Source organism: Agelaius tricolor, unplaced genomic scaffold, assembly GCF_023055355.1.
Source record: "Agelaius tricolor isolate 1412-34295 unplaced genomic scaffold, bAgeTri1.0.p SCAF_12, whole genome shotgun sequence".
In the NCBI taxonomy this organism is placed as follows: Eukaryota; Metazoa; Chordata; class Aves; order Passeriformes; family Icteridae; genus Agelaius; species Agelaius tricolor.
The window spans coordinates 22,866,019-22,887,784 of NW_027269272.1; the positions used below are offsets into that span (position 1 = coordinate 22,866,019).

At 43.2% G+C, this 21,766-nt stretch overlaps 1 long non-coding RNA gene across 1 annotated transcript; it reads right to left on the minus strand.

Annotated features, from left to right (window-relative positions):
* Positions 1-24: 24 nt before the first annotated feature.
* LOC139595128 (uncharacterized) lies at positions 25-20,966 on the minus strand. The gene is made up of 6 exons (XR_011680864.1): positions 15,484-20,966; positions 12,277-12,405; positions 11,732-11,823; positions 8,210-8,358; positions 1,370-1,428; positions 25-750 (listed from the first exon to the last, which is right to left on the minus strand). It is a non-coding gene; the product is annotated as an uncharacterized lncRNA (long non-coding RNA).
* Between the last annotated feature and the right edge of the window lie 800 nt (positions 20,967-21,766).

A 21,766-nucleotide genomic window follows, 5' to 3' on the forward strand; every position in this document is an offset into this window, starting at 1 on the left:
GGATCTGTGGGGTCATGAGGGCAACCAGAGGATGGGGCACTGGGAGGTGTCTTGGACTTGGCCATGAAATGTGGGACCCGAGCCAGAGCCTCTCAATAGACTGACTGTTGGAGGGGTTTAGTTAAGTCCTTTAAGTTTCAAAACACTACCTTGGAAAAGAGGGATATTTAGGTCATTTCACAGAAGAGGTTGGTGCAGTGTCACCTTCAAAGGCGCTTGTGGAGCCCTGCCTTTGAGCTTTGCCTGCCTGCTGCTTGTTGGGAAGAAGTGGCTTGGCTGGTGCATAGTGAAATATTCACTCACCAGAGTGATCAAAATCCATGGCTGAGAAGCTAAATGAGCCTCCAACTGCATAAAATGAGCCTTCTAGAGTCTAAAAAGGAAAAAAAAAGAGCATTTTAATTTGTGTTCCCGTTGAAATCGGATCTGAATCCCTGCTTCTAAGCAACCTGTGGAGGAGGGACGTAGGAAAAGCCAGCATTTTCCCAGGGAATGCCCATCTTGCTGATCTTCTCATCAGCAGAGATGGAAAGGCTGAGATGCTCCTCTCAGCCTGTGTCAGTGCCCAAAGACCTCTTGTAGCTCATAAGATATTAAGTTATATTTCAGAATATATGTGTCATTCTTGTCTTCAGCCCAGGTGTGGGCTTGTTTGGTTTGCTCCTTCAGCTTGAGAGCCTTCTGCACGAGTTGGTGGCAAGCTGAGAACCTGCACTGGAATGGTTTTCATGCAGGAAGCCTAAACCCCACCTGAAAAAAAAGTAAATAGATGAAAAAAAAATCCTGTGTGCATATTCTTGTACTGCAGTGGCCTGGGGCAATGGCCACGTACATGCAGATAATTGCATAAATAGGCCATTATTTTTAGGGCAGTTAAAGTCACTGTGAAACTTGGTTTTAGGTTTCTGCCAAATACAGAGAACAAATAGGTTAATCAAGACAAGTTTTATCTGCAAACAGCTTTCCAGATCGTTTTCCCCTTTAATTTGATGCAATGACAGTTCTTATCAGCTCTGCCCTCACCTGCCCTAGATGAAAGAGGGTTTGGGAGGTGGAGAAAGGGTGGGACCGTGTCCCCTGGGTTTAATGTTCTGGGTTAAGCAGCACACGTATCATAGACCTGTCAGGAAAAGGCTCCTTGAGCTGAGCTCAGGGTTAGTTCAACCTGCCCATAACCAGCTCTGGTGACCATTAGGGAGCAAATGCCACCAATCCCTGGGCTGATTTTCCCATTGGTTATCTGGAACTTGGTATTTTCTTGTCACAGTGTCCCAGCCAGCAGCACTGGCCACGGGGTTTGATGGGCAGAGGGGACAAAGAGTATTTCTGTAATATCCACAAATCCTTCAACTCCATGTAGATCCCTTACCATGACCTTGATTTTCACTGCCTTGTCTCAGTACCAGAGTTGTTCACCCAGAGGAATAGCTGAAAAGCAAACCCAGATTTGATTACTCATCTCATCCTCCAATAAACAAAGAAAACTGGATGGTTTTTGTCTTAGTGTCATACCCTCCCCAATGGACCACACAGGTGCAATTGTCCAGATACAAACAGATGCTGAGTGAGGGTTGATGTTTCTGGCTTTCTACTCCAGTGATTTAATTTTTTCTAAGGAAAAACAAAAAAAGCCAATACTTTTCAAAAATCCCTTCAGCTTATTTCAGCATCATCCTACTGTTCACCCCACTTTTCTGTAAGTCAACAAGTCATTCCCATGTGAGGCAGCAGCCTTCCTAGATGGAGGAGCTGCACATCGCCCTCTCAATTCCTATCTACAGAACCAAGCAAAGCCCCAGCATGACAAGATGATTAATCAATATTTCACCCTGGCCCAGCTCCTCAATAGCCCTGGGGGTCTCAGTCACCATTCCTGTGTCAGCTGCTGTTTCCAATGGGTACATTTGTGGAGTAATGGGAGGGGAAGTTATTAGAAAAGCATTTGCAGGGCTGCTTTTGCTCAGCTATTCAGTTTGGCCTGTTGCTCCATGCATGTTTTGAACTTTAAAAGTTTCTGTCAGGTCTCTCCCATGTAGAGACTCACAGTGAGCTCCTGGATGGCTCCACTGTGCTCTCTGCCTTCCAGCTATATTTAGTCCCAGTTGTGGTTTTGTTGCTCTCTCGTAGAGTGGTGTGGAAAAGTCAGTTTTAAAGATGCTTCCAGTAATGATTTAAACAAAACAAAGGTATCCAGCAGCAAACAGAAACCCCTTTTTCCATGTCAAAGCCCATGCTCCTTGCCAGGACTCCAGTTAGCAGGAAAATGTTTTCTGCAGCCTGGCCAAAACCAGCCTTACTCCCATCCATTGACTGGCTCTGTGGGTCTGGGAGCACACCTAGCCTGGGGCTGGCAAGAGCCAGATTAATTCAGCTTCTGTTTCTGTACAGAAAACGGTGCCAGCTTTAGGAAAGGCTCAACTCAAGTTCAGAGTCGTTTAGGGAAGTCTGGGGAGATGGTGGACATCAAATAAAAAGTAAAAAAATAAGTACTGTGTACACCTTCTTTTCCATTATTTTTTTTCCTCTGGTTCAGACTTATTTGCTGCTAGAGGAAAGCAATTCTCAGCAAAATGATTCCAGAATTTAGATTTTAACAAGACTAACATTTAGATAATCCCTGGAAAGAGGCCCCACTGCCACACAGAGATCCAGGAACTCATGGAATATGTTATCCCAAAACCACTGCCTAAACTTTGCTTGGGACTGGTTGCCCCACTAGGTATCCACACAAACCAGACTGAACACAGATCCTTTTGCATGATGGAAGCAAAGCCTGCTTTCTTTGCTCCAAGAGGGTGCACATTTTAAAGGCAATTGAAGCTATTTATATCTATAAATCCATTTGGGGAAGTTTGGGGAACCTTTTGTTATGAAAGGTGCTGTGGAAATATGAAAGTGTTGTGGTACAATGAGCTTTAGCAGTCTAAGCAGGAGGTCTGAGAGAAGGCACCTCCAGCAGGCACTCGCCTTTTCCCTGCTTTATTTTAATACTAATTAATTCCAGAAAAGCTGAAGAAATTTGATGAAAAGCTACACTTCTAAGAAAAAGTTTTGCCCAAGAGTCTTCAAGCAGGCCTCCCAGCTTGGGAGGGTCTAGTGGGAGAAGAGGGTTAGTGGTGATTTTGATGCTTAAATTATCAGTAATTAAGAAGTTGATTTTCGGGGATTGAAGAAAATTTTAAACAGCTGCATCTTGCGGGCCTTTTACTCCTCATTTTCATTAGCATGTGCTAAGGCAATCTGGAAAATATATTTAGATCCATATTATGCTATGTCAAGACCTCAGCATCTGTACCTTGGGGCAGATACATGTGAGATAGGCGCGGGTGGATGTGCCAGCACGCACATGTGGAAGCGTTCAATTTGTAATATGATTACAGCCCCAGCACAAAGCCTGCTTGATACCTGTGGCAGCCTTGTTTCATGGTAAGCTCAGAAAATTCTCCAAGATCATGTCATGTTTCACATCAGCAGCCAACCCAAACCAGAGGAGCAGCGCTTTAATTCCTGGGGAATCTCTTTCAACAGGCGCGTGTCAGGCCCAATTAAGGTCCAGGCTAATTGGGGGGAGGTATGCAGGGGGGTAACTGCAGCAAAGCAGCCCCTTTGTCCAAGCCACACCAGCCCCTCTGCCTTCCCCAGGGTGGCCACTGGAGGAACTCCTGCTAGGAAAGCTCCTGGAAAAGTTCACAAGCGGAGGCAGAGATTTCAGCACGGATAAGAGAGCTCAGGGTGCTCAGCAGCAGCTCACTGCGGGGTCTCCTGCCTTAAAGCTGCCATCAAAAGAGAGGAAGGTGGTGAGCTGCCTTCTCCACACACAGACTGCAGACCTGACCTCAGCATCCTCCAAGGATCCTCTCCCGTCTCATCCACACATCTTTCTCCGCTCCTAAAATAGCAAAGGGTTTTTTGACATCTGAAGTGCTGATACAGTAGGAAAAAAAATTAAAATTCAGGCATGAGCTATGTTAAAATTCACTTAAACATTCAACCTCTCCTGAATTCTAGAGGTATTTATGGGAAAATCCCAGCAGACTCAATATCAGGTCATCCATAACCCAAATGAAAGTAAAACATTGGAGGACAAAACCTAATGGCCTAATTTAAAACTGATTCCTACAAATATTTAAAGGATTTTGATCTTCCTAATTAAGGAAGTACATGTTTTACTGTACCCAAATGTTTCATAGAGTCATACAATAGACTAGAGGGGACCTTTAAAGGCCATCCAATTCCAACCCCTCTGCCATGGGCTGGGACACCTTCCACAACCTGGCCTTGGACACTTCCAGGGCCAGGGCAGCCACAGCTGCTCTGGGCAACCAAGGGCCTCACCACCCATATTGCAAAGAATTCTTCATTATGTCCAGTCTAAATAGATCTTCTTTTAGCTTAAAACAAACCATCAGTCCTTGTCCAGTAGAACAAGCCCCATTGGAATCTGTCCCCTGTACCCTGGGCACCAGTCTGATGAGTCTTGAATTTATCTCTCATCTGAGCATGGCCAGGAATATTTTCTAGCACCCAGCCTTGGGCTCAGGTCTTAAGGGAGGAAAATCTTTCCAGTCTCAGACATGTCTACCCTTCCTCAGAAGGCACTCCCAGAGGTGTGGGCTCCAGTCAGCTGCAATCACACTGGTGTAGTAAAAGTTTGGTTCAGAAGGATCCACAGCCCCTCAGCTCTGTGCAACCACAAGCCACAAAACCCTTTGCAATCCACCATAACGAAGGAGAGACCTTTATTACATTTAGACTTGATTCCCTGGTACTCCCTGGAAGCAGTTCTGCTGTTTTTATTACTTAAGAGCTATTAAAACTTTAACCACTGCATGGAGCAACTTGCTCCAGCTTTACACTCGTCCATAAAAGGTTTGAATGGGAGATCAAGAACTGCTTTTTGGACCGAACACCCCATCTGCTGAGGGGTGCCAGGGTCAGGTCTGAATTTGTCCCTGCCCTGGCTGAGCACAGAGATCAGGCTGAGAGGAGCACGGCTTGTAGCTGAGTTTTTCCCCATGCTTTTCTCTGCTGCCTGTGAGGATGGACAGGGAATGGGATGCCAGTGACCTCTCCTTCCCCTTGTGCCATCCATAAGCCAACCTCTGGTCATGCCACCCTCTGTTAGCTTAGGAAACAGCAAAGTTGGGCAGAAGGTCGCTGTGTGAAGAATAAAGTAGAGCAGGGGTAAACCCCACCCAAAAAAAACCCAACAAAAATCTTGAACCACCCTAAAATTGTCGTGGTGCTGGGGGAAAAGAAGCAGGTGTGGGTAATCAGCAGGATGGCACAGAGGCATTGATCAGCTCAGTCATCTCTCAAAAAAAAAAAAAAATCCTTCTGAAGCACAAGTGCAAGACCAAAACAACCTGACATGATGTGAGGGAAATGGCAGCAGCCAGAACCTGCTATGAGGGAACTCCCTATTTGCTCTTTATGCTGCCCAGATACTGGTGGGGTGTAACACAGAAGTCAGCTCAAAACCTTTCATTATTTTCAGGGGGTTTTATTACAGAGTAGAAAAATCCGGCTTTCTCAGCTCACTGCTATTCCAAAGTATAACTTACTCCTCCTCCACTCTGCCACTGAATTTTTAATATTTCCTCTTTGGAAAATGTCAGGAGTCTCAGCAGGGTGTGGGTTTCTGCTCTAATGCAGCTCTGCCAGGGGTGAGTGAGGCTGAGGAGCCTTAGGGCAACACTTTGCCCTTGGAAAATAAATTCTACCTACTGTCCCCACAGAACAACAAGGGAAAAAACCAAAAAAGAAGCATTTTCCCAAAACCTGAGGAACCAGCCTCGTAAATTATCCACTTGTAATGTTTCTTCTTTTCAGCTGAAACAATGATCCCGGTACATTCTCTTTTAAACTTTGTATCCCAGTCCAAGTGGCCACCTACTTTGTTGTCCAAATTTCTCGTGCAGTTTGAATCTTACAATGTGTAATCTCAGTAGGGTTATCAGTTATGTCATGCATTATACAGCCTCCAATCAGCGTAGTGGGAAACAACATTTTCATTTAATACCAGGAGAAACAGTGGAAGTCAGCGATTGATACCAACACAATGATGGGAAAAAGTGTCCAGAGGTGCTACTCACATAATCTCACTTTACAACATCTTGAAAATTCAATAGAAAGGACTTTGCTAACAATACCAGAATGACATACCACTGATTATTGTTCCTAAAGCTCTTAACAATAAGAAAGCTCTCTAAATATATCTCAACAAAAAACATATAACAGTTTGTTTCTTCTTTTTTTTTTTTTTTTTTTCTTTGCAAAGCACATAGTATTAGTCAACAATTGTTGTGTGGCGTGAGCCCATTAGAGCTGTTGGCTGGTAATGTTCTGGGAAATGAGCTCTTGAAAGATCTTTTTTTCTTTTTAAAACATGCCTAACAATTGTATCTTAAAACAATCCTGGATCAGCAAACTGCAAGGACCCACTCTAACTTATTTTCTTAAGGATGACAAAAGAACTAACTCCGCTTGCATTTTATTCACTGGCTTCAAACTGGCGTGAGAAGTAAACTTGAGCTCAGAGCAGAAATGAGAACCTCTTTAAGGACCAATTTCTTGGTCTCTTTGCCCAGCAGCCCATCCCCAGCGTAAAGTGACTTTCAGAAATGCAGTTAAATTGAACTGTAAATACACTATAGTATTTCCCTCAGAAAGAATCTGGAAATAAGCATATTTATTTCTAAACCCACACATTAGGGGATGAACTAGAAACCCCTTAGGAGTCAGTGCCTACTACAGAAGAGCCCTGAAAGTATTTGATTGCTCAGCATATTCCAAGAGCAGTACCCACCTTTGGGGCCATTCCTGCTGACCCCAAAGCACACAAATGAAGACAGATATGGGAATAAAACCCTTCTTTTGCATTGCAGCATCGAGCCCATTGCTATGTTTCATCACTGTGTCACTGTGCAATGCTTTCAGGGTGTATGGTCTTCCAGAAACTTTTTAGTGAAGATTAAATCATAATTTAAATTCCTTTTATATGGTTTACGTTTCAAAACCAAACTGAACCCTTGCATGTCTTGTAGATCTTCACTGCATTTATAGCCCCAAAAGGCCAATGAAAGATCCCTAAAAATCATTAGCTGAAGTAAACATTGAATCACATTACAGAGTCAACAACAAAGAATTTTTGAATGAAATAAATGTGTCATGCTTGAGGATATTGAGTGAAATATCCACTGGATTTTCTTTTATTGCATGCCCTTAGTCTCTCTGTTTATTATTGAAGTGGTTAATAAGCAATTCCTAAAACTGATCCAGAAGGTGTCTTTAGCAGCCTGACTGTCAGCCCATGCCATCCAATATGTTTTCCACCAGCCTTTTGCAACCACAGCTTGATTTCACCTTAAACACTCTTTGGAATGATTATTTTTGTTCACTGAACTTAGACATCAGTTGCAGAGATTCAGTTAAGATTTGTTTGTGGTCGATATAAACAGCATTTACTGGCTACAACATATCTCAGGAGGAAAAATTTCAACTTCTGAAAATATTTTAGGACGATTCAATGAAGGGAATTGAGAAAACTTTGTGAAAATTCAACTTGAGCACTGGCTGCTTGGCACGGCTTTTCCTGTGGTACCACCTGCTATTGCCTGTCAGTAACCCCAAATTTATTTAGAGGAATAGATACATTATGTATTTCACTTGGAGGATTTTTTTCCTAACACTTTGGGTGTCCTTCAAAGCACCTTCTACTACTTTGCATAGCACCTGGTCATTGAGCCAGCTATCTGATCTCTCTCAGCTAAGCATATTGACAACCCTTTTTATTAAGTTCTAAATATAAAGTGTTTATTAAGTATCAAGCAGGATTTTGTTTTCTTACAATTTCTCTGATATTTAAGTGTAGACTTAATTAGTAGTATTCCTACAACAGGGTAATTTGAATGAAGGCTCTGCTGAATTAGGCTGACTCTCTCTAACACCGGGCTGGAAATATCCCTGGGGTTAAAGTGGTTTCAAACTCATTTTGCTGCTTTTCACTCCTTCCTGATTTTATGTACTTAATATACTCATATATTGCATATAATAATAGGTACCTACATGTAAGTACTGCATTTAATTGCACAGATATTAATGGAATTTGGAGAAAGTGCTCACCTAAGGGACAGAGCAGCCACAACGGCTGTGAATGAGGAGGTGACTTCAAACCCGCCCTGGCTGAAAGGTGAGGGGGTTCACCCACCTGTCCCCGGGGGCTGTGTGTGCTCTGTCCCAGGGCTGGTGCAGGTCAGTGGTGGCAGAGCTGCTGGTTCTTGCTGGTGCTGCTTGGTTTTGAAGTCAAGTGATAGGAAACTGCTTGAATGGCTGGAGCCAGAGCGTCTCTGCAAGGGGCTGCCAAAGAGAAAAAAACACACAGGGCTGTACTGCTGGTTAATTACTTTGTTGTTTTTTAACTTGACTTTTTTGTTTATTGTTAGGGTTGTTTTTTTTTTTTTTTCTGTTGTAAGTTTTCAACTTGACAGTACCTGGGAGTGGGCTGGTGGTGCAGAGGCTGCTCACTGGGGGCCTTTGAGGATGTGGGTCAAAGCACTAAAATCCCTTTGCAGACTCCTCAACCGCAGGCCCACTGTCTCTCCTCCTCCTCCTCTTCTTCCTCCTTCTCCCAAGAGAAAGTCCTGGAAGCAAAGTATCCCCCCAGGTGATGGAGCCCCAGCTCAGGACACCCCACAGCTGAACCCAAAAACCCCCAGCCCCTTTGCTGAGGCTCCTGGCTGTGCCACGCAGGGCACTGCCCCCAGCCTGGCTCAAGCACAGCCAGGCCATGGAGGTGTGCAGGGCTCTGGCAGTGGGGTGGGATTGAGCCTTGGATATCCCAGCTCTGGGCTGGGCACGCTGCCCCGGAATCGTGCCCGGGAGTCGCTGTTACATGCCTGTGAAAATATGTACCCCAGTAACCACACAAGTAAACATGTGCCTCGTGAACTACATGATTCATGTGTGATCTGAGGTTTCAGGGGATTTCTGCATTTTTTAAATGCTATCTGTGTTTGTAAGTATTGCCCGGGAACATCAATAATTTTCTATTATTTATAATATTTGTTTTCCTCCCTTGATAGCTCACCCCGAACCTCACAGTAAAAACTGGCATAAGCTCTTTGAAAAAAAAAAAAAAAAAGAGTTTATAACCAAGAATTTAACATATTCTGGGAGTGCAGCAGTTCTTCACAGGAGCATCAGGAATGGATGGATTTGAGGCCTTTTCCAACCTAAATGATTCTATGATTCAATAGAATGTGCCCTGGCAGGGACAGCAGCAGGCAAGAGACCCCCACAGACCCCCTCCCTGTGCCTGCTTGTCCACACAACATTTCTTGCCTCTATCACTGTATCTAACATGTGAGAAATAAAGTGTGGAATACTTATTTCAGCTGCGCCTCACGGGGCAGGCGCTTTGATCAGCCAATGCCTGAGTTTATTATCCAGCACACAGGAAAACGGACAACTTAACTTTCAGACTTTTAGGTACAGAGCTGCCGCCGTGAAAGGGCAGCCGAAGCTGCCAGCAGTCTTTCAGGCAGCCTTTGGCTTTGAACAAGAAGATCCTGAGCCAGGGGACAAACTCTCCATCCCCTGCCCCACCAGGGGCAGCATCCACAGCCTCCACCCCATCCCTGCACCACCAACCCACGGCCGAACCTCGCAGCCACTCAAAACAAGCAGCGCGGGTTTAGTGAACCCCGGCTTGACTCAGATTTTGTCTGAGGAGCTCAAGGCGAGGAGGGGAGTGCGAGCAGGGATTTTTCCCGCAGCGCTGTCCCGGCTGCCGCATCCCTCCAGCCCTAATTGCCGGGTGCTCTCTCGTGGCTGCGCGGGGAAGTGCTCACGGTCCCTGCGCTCACACCGCGCTCCGGCTAAACGAGCCCGGGCAAAGGGCCCGTCACCCACTGCAAATCAGGCTGGGTGTCTGTGAAGTCCCCTGTGAGAGGGCTTTTTACAGCCCAGTACCTCAGCGCCGGGCTGCCGCAGCTCCTTTCTCTGAAGCAAATTCTTTTTTTTTTTTTACCTAATTTTTGCCCCTTTGAGAAGGAGACAAACCAAGGCAGAGGTACCAATTTTGACCTCTTTATGCTGGCAGTTAGCTGGTAGGTACTGTGAGGATTTTGGAATTCAGCTGTACCTTTTTTTTTTTGTTTTTAATATATGTTAGTCTGTGGAGCGGAACGCACCAGCCAGACCTGAGCAGTGTGGAAAGGCTGTCTTGATTCATTGCACTCATATGATTTTGGCTGCAGTAAATTCACTCTCCTGCTACAGCATGCAATTTGAGGGTTTATTGAATGCTGGCACAACCAGAGGGGAATCATCAAAGTGGAGATAATTGCAGGGCTCTCGTTGCTTCCGCTGTCATTGCTTTACCAGCTATTGTCTCACTGCTGGGGAGAGCATGGCCAAAGACCTCTCAAAAGAAATAAAATAGTAAAAAAAGTCAATTTTATCCCCTCTTCTGTTTCTTTTCCTTGTGGTAGGACTTACTCTTATGTGTGATTCTTTACAGTCTCCAGGAAGTTTTTGGTTTCTTCTCCTATTTCACGATCCCTTTATTCAGCACTGTCTCTGAAAAACATTATTCAAGATCCTGTCCTTTTTTTGTATTGTTAGCACCCAAAATCTTGGCCCCTTTCTGTTTGAGGTGGAAACCTAACACGTCTTCTCCAGCAGCAGGAGTTTGGCCAGTGGAATCCCTGGAGGAGCTTTCTGTTCACCTCAGCAAGCACCAGGCCAACAGGGAGAGCGCCTTGTCCCCGCAGCCTTCCCCTGCTATTTGTCTTCCCTGCTCTCCCTCCACTTCCATTCCCCTAAAAATCGCCTGGAGATCATTGGCCAGTTCAGCAGAGACAACTGCTCCATCACAGCCGAAATCTGAGCTCGAACATATGGTTGAAGTTAAGCTAAGGTCTTCTTCCCAGAAATGCTTTGTGAAGTTCTTCTCCAGGCAAGTCTTTTCCAGTAAGATAGTGTCTCCTCGGCTGCTATTTTGCTTAGTCTCGCTTTCTTTTATCTTCCTTGTCGAACTTAAATGTCGCCATTCACTGCTGGCAGATGTGGTTTGGGATTCCTACATTCTTTTATGCCTTTATTTCAGTGCTTTCATCACATCTTCTCTTTCAGCTAGGTGAATCAAAGGCCTTTCCATAGTCCAGTCAATGCGAGCTATACATGATGGCTTGTTTTATTTGGCAATCTTCTCCAGAATGTGATTCATTGTCTGCAGGTGATTCATAGTTAGGAAATTACTTCTGAACCCTGCCAGTGCTTGTGGTTGATTAAAGTTCAGAAGTCCCTGTAGTCTGTTCACCAGCGCTTTTTTGTCAACTCAAATATTTGTGCACAGTAAAGAACAGTAAAAAGTGGATGTGCTACTGACATGAGCAATTTACTTGAATGTTTGCATCTTTAGAAAGTTCTACCAAAATATCTAGAACTGGCATGAAACTGTTTCACAATGTCTGACTAAATGAATCACGTTTTACAAATAAATATCTGTCAAATCGCTCAATTACTCGAGATCCAGTCATTAAGCAATAAAATAAAGCAGTAAATAGGAGACATCTGCTGCAAAGTGCTACAGAAACATAAGCATCTTTCTCAAGTTACCTTCTTTGCATTTTGGTGTAATGATTCACCAAAAATGTCTTACCCAGGGCAATCAAGTGTCAGAAAATTGTCCAACCCAAAACAATATTGGCATAGCATGGTAACTTACCCAAATACATCTTGGTGGAGGCTGCCTAGGAACTGATGAGCTGAAGTGGTGACCATTATTGGGTGAGCTCAGATGGTTCAGGGTACTGAAAACTTGAAAGAAAAGTAGAATTGGAAGTCATTGCTTCTGATCTTGAATTGATTTTTTTTTTAAAGATGTAAATGCTGCCCTTCTTTTGAAAGATAATATTTCCCATAATGGCCGAGAGAGAACCCAACTTTCTCTTTACATCAAAGGTGCTTTATGTCAGAGGTGCTTATAGGAATAATATTAAAGCTCAAGGCATGGAAGGTGAAAGGGCTTGAAAACTGACTCTCTAAGGACCTCCTGCTCAAATCCATTACAGCAGGAATTGAATCTCAAAGGTTGGCTACTTCTAGGGAGCTGCAGCCAGACAAAAGTGGGGATAACAGCTCATGACAGCCAGGCACATCCACATCTGAACTGCCACTTTCCCCAGAAGGATGAGGGGCTTTTTGGCAGCACCATCCCACAGTGTTGACACAGAAAATGGTATTTCCAAGAACACAAATCAATTCAAGTACCTTCTGGAAAGGCACTCAGATAACAGCAAATTTATGGACTTGTAGCCTCTTCACTTTGCTTTCGGGCAGCTCAGGCTCATTGCTTCATCAAGAGTGTCAGTTTGCAGAGCAGTGCTTGATCTGCAGTTCCTTGAGAAAGAAAATATTTTTAAAACTTATCTTGATAGTAATAGAATTTCGTATGAAAGATACATTTTTCCTGCCAAAAGATTCCTACAATTCTCAAGGAGCACTTCAAAACTGGTAGAGCTGGACTGACGTTGCATATTTTACTGGTAATGGAGCATAGTAAAAACAGAAATGGAAAGAATAATCAAGTACCCAAAGCTGCATTATCACAGAAGTATCAGCTCCTTTCAAACTTTTTCCTGGATAACATTTCAGCACCAGCAGCTCTACCTAAAACTTGGCTCATGTGTTATGTTTAAAACTGAAATTGTGGGTATTAAACCCATACATAGGCAGGTTTCTGTGTTTAATTCAAAACTCTTCTCTAAACAAACTCTGTAACTTCTCCATGCTTCAGGTCACAACGGTTTCCCTGTACATATCTCCAGATGGAGATGTTTTTTGCCAAAACTGAGGTTTTAAATATCTATTTAGTGACTTTAATTACTTTCCACAGTTCTCACAAGCATTAGAAGCTCCAGCAAGTGCAGTGTCTTTTAAAACTTCTCCCACTGTGCTTGTTCAGACAAATATTTCTGCTCAGTTCAATTCCACCCAAGGGAATTTACTTTGGAGAAGAAATGGTTAAAAACATTCCCCCAGGATTTAACTGAGTATGTGTCAGCAAGTTAATAAGAACATTGGGACATTGTGAAGTTTAAAATTGGATTTAAAAAAAAAAATCTGTAAAACAGGAGGTTAAGACTTCAGTTTTCCATCTCATCCAAGAAACTGGGTCTAGTATAATTTAAATAAAGTTGTTCAACAAGTAGGAGCTGAATGCTTGACTTAGAAGACATAGAAATGCTCCTGCTCAGGGGAGGTTTTCCAAAAGCCTTCAGCTGCCACACGCACTTGCAGGTCCCACTGGCTCAGCAATGCTCCAGGTTAGATTTGCCTGCTGAGATCAGCCAACAACTCTTCTCTTTTAAAAAAAACTACAAGCAATGGCAATGAATTTGGCATTTTCTTCATCAACAGTGCTCAGCTTTGAATTCTTGCCTCATTTAGCCAAAGCTATTTGGCTTGGTCACTGCTCCTCTTTGACAGTTTAGATATCCGTGCACTTTGCCTTCATGCAAACATGTGCTTTTTATTTTAGGCTATGCAAAACTATGTCAAAATGGTAGGGAAAATATATCCTCCTGCATCCCAGGATGAAAAGGATGGCAGTCAATTCAAATTCCTGTCCACTCTTCCATGACAAGTGCATGCACATCTAGCTGATAAATGTGTTTATTTCCAGTGTTCCTCCATGGTTCAGATGTGAAGAGAAGGACAAACTCCACCATGAGGGGCAGAAGGACTTCCAGGAGGAGCCATGACTCTGCCGGATCTATTCCTGGGCAATATTTTTAATTAACTTGAAAATGTCCAAAACAACAAATGGATCTTTCAAGCAGAACTCAGATGACAACGCAAAGCAATGAAACACAAACCTAGTGTGGTTTTGCTCCTTTTCCTGAAAGAAAAAGCAGTGCTTTTATAAAACTCCAGTGCTCCCAGTTATGATGTAGAGACTCAACACATATGGGGGACAGAGAGGAGGTGGAATGGTGTCTTTCTGAAATAAACTTCCCTGACTGAGTGTCACACTCAATTCCACTCAAGGAGAAGAGAAATGCTGCTGGATGCAGTGTCCACATGCATTCCTGGCTGTCCAGCCACCAGAAAATGTGGGGAGGGAGGCTATAACAGCATCAGGAGCTGGCTGGTCCCATGGGAGGTTTTTAGGACATATAAAACAAATTTAAAACAAACAACAAGCCCCAGGCACTGACATGGTGAGAGCCCTTCTTGAAAGCCTGAAGAGGCTCCTTGGAAACAACAACTCTTTGGAATAATTTACAAATGCTGCCCCATCTGTAAACACAAGAAACATCCTTAATGTAAACAGTGTCCCTCACTCTGGAAGTGTGAGGAGAAATGAACAGGAAGCAGGGCAGCAGAAGGAGGAATAAATCAGTGACAGACTTTTATGAAATAAGACATCTTGGTCCTTGTGCTCATGTGCACACACCAAAATCGCTTATTAAGTCCACATGGATCCAGAGAGCTCTTTGGAAAAGACAGCCTAAGGAGATGAAGAACATGAAAGGAGCATCCAGAAACAGATGGGACACGAGGTTTTCAATAAACCTGAACACAGAAAGGTATCCCACATAGCAGCAGCCAAACTGCCTCGTGCTGTGAGCCCATCAAGTTTCACAAGCTTAACAACACTGGGCTGACTCTGTTCATGGGGATGAGAACTTGCAGAGGATAAACCCAGCCAGTTGTGTGGGGCTGATGAGCTCTGGGGTTCAGCTGTGAGGATGTTTGCTCCAGGAGAATGCCAGGTTCCCTTGCAGCCCGTTGCTGGAATCAGCAGCTTCTCAGTGGGAAGTGCCAATGTATCTTGACTGGTCCATGGTTAATTAAAGGATCTACAATTCCCCTTCCTATTCTGTGCCCATGCCAGAAATTCTTGTTCTAAGCCTGGATCTGGATCTGACTTTGAAATAAAATTTTTAAAGAATCCCCAGTGTCTGGTAGTATTCCATAGTTATTATTTGTGTTATAGGAAGTCCAACAGATCCAAAAATGAGACAAGAGCCAATATGGTCATCTCTGTACCAATATAGGGTAATTCTTCTTATCTTGGAGAACTTAAAAAAATAGGGAGAAATGGGCAGAAATTCAAACACAGGTAAATTAGCAATGCAAGACAATAAACTCTTGGTTTTTTGATTTCCCCATACTTGTCCTGTCCATCTGCCCATTCATCCTAGACCTCCTAGCACCTCCTCATGACCACTTGAAGATTGTTTTTTCTCATCAAGAGCAGCTGTGGTGCTGATAAATGGAAATATTTCCTGGGATAGAGAAGAATGGGTGCAGACAGAAGATGCCCCCAGGTGAGATCAGATTTCCCATTAAAAAGCTTTATGTGTCTTCAGTCCTGACATGACACCAAGAGCCACCAATTATATGTGACAAAGCAGATAAGACAAATCTACAGTTATCTCTAATATGTGACAGTAACTGGAACATAATTACCTGAATCATATTCACTCTCACTCTGAGGCTGGAGATTCACAATCCATCACTTCACTGACCTCCATCAAGAGTTTGAAAAAAGGCACCTTTGGAGAAAAGTTGAATTTTACAAGAACTCTCTATTAGACTACAGATTAAGACAGGAAATTAGTACCTAGGGTCAAATCCTTCTGGTACTATTTACATTGGAAAGGGGTTCCCTGATTTGCATTTCTATAAATATTACCTGCTCACCAGGTGCCAGCTGGGGGCAGGGCTGGACTGTGGAGGGTGTAAATCAGGACAGGACATGGTGCATCCTCTGCATCTGATGACTTCCCTGGGGATGTGGGTGGAGATGTGGACTGCAAGACAAGAGCCCTCATTTTGGGCTCCAGGGAATTCAGGGCAGAAATACGAGCCCAGAAATGAGCACCATGGGCACAGAAGGTGGGGCACATATGCACACTTAAATAGATTGTCTCTCCCACTCAGATCCACAGTGCACATGAATTAAGAGGTATCCCAGTAATTTCCAAGCATTCCTTTATGCAGAATCAGCAGCCACCTGCCTGACTTGGGCAGGAGAAAGGTGGAGTTTCTCCTGACTTTATCAGATGTTATCAGCCCTTACCATGAAGTCCTGACTCACAGACTGCATAGGTCCTGCTTTTCCATCTCTTTCTGTGCCTTGAAGCCAGTCCCTTGGGATGAACAAGGGATGAGCATGGTGCTGGGCATCTCCTCCTTCTCCAAAAGCTCTTCAAGACCCACCTCATCATCCTTATGTCTTTTTGGGACACAAAGTGATGTCAGTGGTTCCATCACTGCTTTTTGCCATGATTTTGAAGAGTGCTGACCCATCTGGAAGGGAAGAGGCGATGATAAAGCAAATTTCCTCACATGTACACCAGAGATGAGTTCCTGCCATGAGGAAATCCCTGCAGAGCTGGAGCTTTGGTCACCAAGCCACCTTTAAGGACTCAGTTTGTGAAGTGCCTTGGGCGAGTCAGACTCAGCACTGCCCTGCCACTTGCAGGAGGATTTGGCAGAATGAACAGAAATTGCTCGCTTTACACTTCTGAAAAGGTCTGTGCTGGCTAAATTCAAGAATATTTTAAACAAAAGATGGCACTGCAGAAATATTTCAGACAGGAATCCTGTATCACTTAATATGGAGTTACTTTCCAAGTCTGAGTGTGAGCAGGATTTATGGCAGGATTGTGCCTTCAACTATTGCTACCACAACTGCTGGTCCTACCCAGTCATTAAGTACAGGGTTTTTGGAAGCACTAAGAGCCTTTCATAGTAAATAAATGTAAGTATCCTCAATTTACGATTGGAGAAACAAAAACAGAAAGCAAAGACTTTTAGATCTTCCTGAGATCCCAGTCTGTGAAATGTCCGTGCTGGAAAACCGCAGCACTTAGGGAAAAAGTGATACAAGATCTAAGAAAGCTTCAACTGTTTTATAGAAACATTTGCACACATCAAAACATTTCATCCCAGGCCACTGCCACTGCAGGTAGCTGCTAATTAAGATCTGCTGTGCTGTGGCTACTGTCTCTAAAACTCTGGCCAGCATATGTTTTATTTCTCTTCTTTTTTTGTGTTTCTATGTTGTTTGTTTAGCTTCTGAGCTTTTCTGATTATATTTTCAAAATTCAGTTTTATGTTTGAAGATTAAGGTTAATAAGCTTGTACAATATATAAAAAGATTATAATTTATTATTCAAAAAGTTTCCTGACAAGATGTCTACAAGAAACATGACCCAAACCACACCGCCTTGTAATAATACCTCTTAAAAATTCCTGACCTCCCACTAAACACTCCTGCAGACTTCCCTGCCTCAGTCCTTGCTGAATATCTCATATATGTCCCCTGTAACATTACACAGGAGGAAATGAAATGGGAAAGTCATCAGCCCAGACTGACAAACGAGGGCAATTATTACCACCAGGTTATTTTCTCCTACTATTGACAAAAACCAATTTTTTTGTGGCAGTGAAGGGCTGGAGGCTCATGAAAACCCTTTTGTATCCCCTGTGGCACTTGGGGCATCTTCCCTTTTCTTAAAAACAGGCCACTGAGAATATGGTGCACTGGAAAAGGAGAGAGGGTGTGGGCTGTGCTTAGAAGGCAAAAGGAGTACAGGTGTGAGGAGCACAGGTGTGAGAAGTAAAAGCAAAGCCATGAAGAACATGGCATGTCCTCTCCCAGTGGTTTCCACGTGCCCACTGACCTGGCTCTCTCCTTTCCCTGCACTATACAGTGAGCATGGACACCTTTTTGCCATCACCACTGTCCCTGTGTCCCCACAACTGCAGGTGTCAACCAGGCTGGGCATGGGGCTGGTAATTTATTGACACAGCAGTTTGACAATTTGTGATTTGCATAATTACAGATTTCATATTTGCTAAAAGTAGCTTGCTTTTCTAGCTTTGTTTTTTTTTTCCTTAATTTTGTCTTTCTGGGTGTTTTTTTATTCCTTGTGATAGGGTTTGGGAGCACTACTATAAGAGAGCTTTGTGTGAGCTTGGCCCACATGCCAACAGCTACTCACCACCACTAATAGGTAAAACTACTGGGGGATTTTAAAGCTTTTAACAAGACCTTGTCTAGACTGGTATTTAGTGGCAATACAATTAAATCATATCACAGAATAAAAAAAGAAAAAGAGATTAAATTATTTTAATTACCTTTTGAAGCCACTTCTTCCCTGTAGAGGTCAGACCTTGATTTAAATTGGTGCACATCAGGTGTTGGTCCACTGAGGGAGCAGCAGTGTGAAGGTGAAAGGGATCTTGTGTTTGTCTATAAGACAGGCTGAAGCCTGGCCTATAACACAGCAATATTTGCAATAAATCTGTTCTTGTTTTTTTCCTTGCTACAAACTTTGTCAAAGGAGTCCCTCAGCATGGGGCTGTCACTCAGGATTCATGTGAAATGTTCAGGATGCAGATATTGGGCATAAATTTTCCTGGGATGCATGGATGGGTTTTCCATGCCCGTTTCCCTAGGGCATCTCCTTGCCTGTTTGTGCCACCCTGCCCTGGAGACCCTCAGTGTGGAGTGAACACCAACCATGGCCAGAGTGGGCAAGGGTTATATTTATTTATTTATCCACATCAGTTTCTCCCATATTATCCCATTTATTGTTTCTCCACCACACTTGGGTGGATGGCATTGCTTTGCTCCTTGGGCTTTTCCAGTCCTCCCTCCACATCAGATGCATCTCCAGTGCTGATAATCTTTCCCTAAACAATTAAACCTTCATTTGTTGCTTCCTTGCAACTCCAGATTTTAAAACTATACACTTTTTTTTTTTCCTGTTAGGTTAGGATTGCTTCCAACTTCCAATCCCCAATTTAGATTACACGCTCAGAAACTAACTCCAAACATTTACTGCGTTTGAAGGTCACAGTGCTATTGATTGATTTCCAGTTATAATGTATGTTGTCCTAACATGAGTTAAAAACATTCTGGGCTAAATCCAAAAATGCTGGGATCAAAGCATCTGGACTTGTTGCTTTCATGTTTGGCACATAAAGGGGCTGGCAGTCACCAATGTGGTCTTGGCTGGGCTATAGTTGTTTTCATTCTCTGATGTGAAACAGTTGGGAATCACAGACCCTCCAACAGTTATAGTGGACTAAATAAAAATTGGCTTAAAAACCTGCCAAGCATTTGAAAGTGCCAGTCTCCAGAGTTTTTCACAACTTATTGGCTATGGCATGTTTTTCTTTTCATTTGTCTTGTGTTTTTTTTCTTCCTCTCTCTCTCTCTTTCTCTTTTTTTTAAAGAAAGAATTTTCTGCAAAATTAGACTTTCAGTTGGGTATTTGAAATAGGTAAAGTCTTCATCTCATCAGACTCAATTTATCATCTTTGATCTGACTTCACTCATTCCTCTGGCTGCTCCATCTGATTTTATAATTAAAAAAAAATACATTTTTGCTATCGACCTTATCACATAAGAAAATAAACAAGGGCCAATTTCTTGGCTAGCCCGTCTTAAAGATATCCCAGCACTGCATCTGCATGTCAGCTTTTCACTTTCAAATTCACTTTAAACAGATTATTCCTAAAGTTTTCTCATTAGTCTCCCCTAAAAGTCTTCTATTTATATTTGCTGTTTATAAAATCGCATCCAGAGGCCGTTGTGCAACACGCTGCACAGAGTCAAAAGCCATCAAGCCCTTGAGACAAACAATGGAAACACTTTACAGATGGGAGCTGTTGTACAGATGGAGGATGGGGGCAGGAGGGACATGGAGGTTGGGGAGAGGAAGAATTATGGATGTTGGCCATGCTTGCGAAAGAAGCCAGTGGCAGAGCCAGCCACTTAACCCACATTCCCATCCAATTGCCTCCCTACTAATTAATTTTCCTCTCTCATCCTTTTAGAAGGCACATTATAATTTTTACCCCCTTCTCTTGTGTTTCTAAAAAAATAAAGTGCTGGCAATTGAAAAAACAGATTCTTCACCAGCGTAACGCATTTTTTCAGTCACTTTGGCTAATTTCTAGGAACTCAGTGCTGGCCTTGGGAGTGATGCTTTGGAGAGGGCAGCACCAGGAAGGTCACTGCTGCCAAAGTTAAAGAGCTGCCCCTGTTATTTCCAGCCAGACAACGGCACCTTGCTGCACACTGGGTTGAGGTTTATGCTCAGACAAATTTTAGTGCAGTCTATTGGTCAGAGAGAGCAATGCTGCTCCTCCTGCTTCCCACTCTTGACAGCTAATCCACAAGAAAAGGGAATTTATTGTGGCCCCATCAGTGGTTCAGCCCTGCACTACACCTCAGCCTCCAAAGATTGATGCCATCAATGTTCTTTGCCCATCCCTCCGTGCCTTCAGCAAACCCCTCCCAAGGGACCACGTGCTGCAAATCCCCTTCCTGCTGCCCCAACTGAGCTCAGATTCCTTGGATTCAGGCAAGTGATATCAGAGCAAAAAATGGGAGGAGGAAAAGGACTATACGATCCTTAACCTCCGCATGAGAAGCGGGGTCTTCTCTGACTGATTTTTAAACAGACCATTTTCAACATCTCCAAGAGGCTTCCAATCAGTTCTGGGACAGTAAAACTTGGATTGAAGAGAGGCTAAAAGCAGCTAAAAGTAATGTTTTAGAGACAGTCAGGACATGAGGGATGAAGTGTTAAAGCAAAGAGATGATTTCAGTTCTGGCACCTTTGGCAAGGCTAAATATCTCTTCAAGACTCATAGTAATGAAAAAATGAATGTTCCACTAAGAAAACCAACACTCAGCATAAAACACACATTTAGCATTAATATGTAGTCTAGAGCCATCTAAAAGCAAGATTACCTTATTGTAAAATGAATATAAATTTGGCTTGCTAAAGGATTTTGAGGACATTTTTGTGTTCAGGTGAAACATTATCAATTGCTGCTGTGTGTGGCTGTATTTATACAGTTTGCTTTTCATATTGCCATTAGAAAAACCCGTGCACATTCTTTCCATGTAAAATAATTTTGTAAAATAACTTAGTCCAACACTTACACCTAGTCTGAGTATCAAAGATTTTTTTTTATTTTTAATGTTTTGATTATAAGTGAGTAAATGAGCATATGTGCAATTATATTTTGGGTGCAATAGCTTCAGCCGCCACATTTTGGCATTTTATTTTATTAGCTAAAAGCTCACATATGGTTTCCATGTTTCCAATCTGGCTTTAAGGATGCAATGGCTGAATTAAGCAATGTTTCTCCTCACTCCAATTCCCTAAGATATACTTAAAAAGTCCATTCAGATTATAAAAAAAGTAAATTAAGGTTTATAATATTCAGAAGGTGGCCCATGGTAGTGAATAATACAGTGCTATCTTGTAAGTCCCCTTGCACCCTGCAGAAACTGTTAAAGGCCAAGTTTCATAGCTTAAAATATTAAATCACTCTGTGATCCTGTGGGGCAGAGTCATGCCTGAATCCCAGCATTTTTCTTTTACTAACAACAATACCATTATATCAGCATGAGAACCCCCAGATCATGGGTCACTCCACATGGCCACTGGGATTTGCAGGTTCTCCAGCACCTCCCCACCTTGGACCTGGAGGATTTTGGGGAGGATTTTAGAGAGTCCCTGTTCCACATAGCCTGACAAAATCTAGAGAAAAGACCTGGAGGAAAGAGCTCAGGGTCACTTGATGTGTAGCTCTGAGATTGGTCAACAGGAATTGCTGGGTCTGGGAGAGTAGCACAGCTCCAGGGGGTTATGGAAAGGGCATGAGCAGCTCTGTATCCCACAGAGTTTGTGGCAGAGGTGGTGTGGCTCTGACATCA